Raw genomic sequence first — 1535 nt, forward strand, 5'->3', positions numbered from 1 at the left:
CTGGGGCCTCTATGGACAGCCCGGCGGGGCTGGGAATGTCCATGGCGCTGGCTGGATCTGGAGCAGGAGGGCATGTGGGGGTGGCAGGGGAGGGGGGAGGATGTGTGGGGGCAGAAGGGAGCTGGCGTGGGCAGACGCCGGCTGGGGAGGGTGGGCAGTGCATGGGGCCTCTCTCCAGCTGCCCCTCTGCTTCTCGCTGTGAGCCCGGCCCTTGCGGTCACTCTGCCTTGTCTAGGCTCAGATGCTCACCCTGCCCCTGGGAGGCCCTGCTCGGTGGGTCAGGTGACAGTCTGGGGCGGCTGCCTTTGGTCCCCTCCCGGCTGGCATGTCTACGGGCGTCAGGGCTGCAGGCTGGGTCCGGGTCCTCTAAGCTCCCGAGTGGGATCAGAGAGCATGGTGACAAGCCCAGGCCCCTATGAGAGGGGCCCCACCCTCCTGCAGAGGGTCCTGGGGGTGGGGGTGGGGGGTCAGGTTTCCGGCTTTGCCTCCAGCCCCCACTTCTTGCCCTCTGCCCCTCCCCTCACTACATCACCCTCCAGCCCTTCCCTCATTCTCGGTCCAGGCTCTCTGTGGCCAAGGGACACGGGGAGGTGACCAGGCCAGAGCAGGGCAGGGGCAGCCACGAGCAGCGGACACCTGCCGGCCACGGTGAAACGTCCTCGCTTCAATGCAGGCGCGGGTGGGACAATGTCAGGGGCTCGTGTAGTGTTTTTGTAGGACCGAGAAGGCGTAACGCCGTGCCAGAGAATGGCAGGAAGCTTCTAGTGGTGTTAGGATTCCTCCGAGACCCGCCTAGTAGCACGGTGACCGGGAGGTGACCGAAAAGAAAGCGTGTGGGCTGGGGGGTGAGGGCCGGTGGCGCCCGACAACCAGGGGCTTACCCCATCCTCATGGACGCTGCATCGGGGCGCCCCGGGGCAGTGGGGCTCCGCCCCCTCCTGCCGTTGGGGTTCGAGTCCTCCCCACCCAGCCGCTCTCTGAGTCCCGGTCGGGTGATGGGTTTTGCTGGACCTGCAGGTGCTTCAGCCACAGTGGCCCTGACAGGGTGCGGAGCTCGCCTGGAGCAGCTCCCCCCAGGCCCCCCAGGCCCTGCACACAGACCGAGTCGGACACAGCCGGGAGCGAAGTGTGGGAGGATGTCTGTGGGCTCGGGGGCCGTCCACCCGAGGAGGCCACAGGGCGACGGGCAGGGCCCGGGAGCCGCGCCTGCTCCTCCGTGGGCCCCGAGGGCTCTGGGAGGGGCCTCGGTGGTCCAGGGCGTGCTGGGCGGAGCACAGGTTCTCAGTCCGTTTTTGCAGGACTTCTTGGAGCCTTTAACATGCCAGCGTGGATTCCTGAGGCAGGTTCTGGATTGTTTCCCAAACAGATTCTTTCTTAGAGAGAAAGGAAGGAAAAGTAATGACAAAGTTAGAACGATAAAACAGTGTCCCTAAAGCGCGTGGTGAGAAATACCGATGCGGGTGACCCGGTGGATGCGTGTTGGTCGATGGCTGACGGGGTGCCCGGCGATGGGCTCGGGTGTGGAGGCTGGGGGG

Source organism: Pteropus vampyrus, unplaced genomic scaffold (assembly GCF_000151845.1).
Source record: "Pteropus vampyrus isolate Shadow unplaced genomic scaffold, Pvam_2.0 Scaffold176, whole genome shotgun sequence".
Taxonomy (NCBI): domain Eukaryota; kingdom Metazoa; phylum Chordata; class Mammalia; order Chiroptera; family Pteropodidae; genus Pteropus; species Pteropus vampyrus.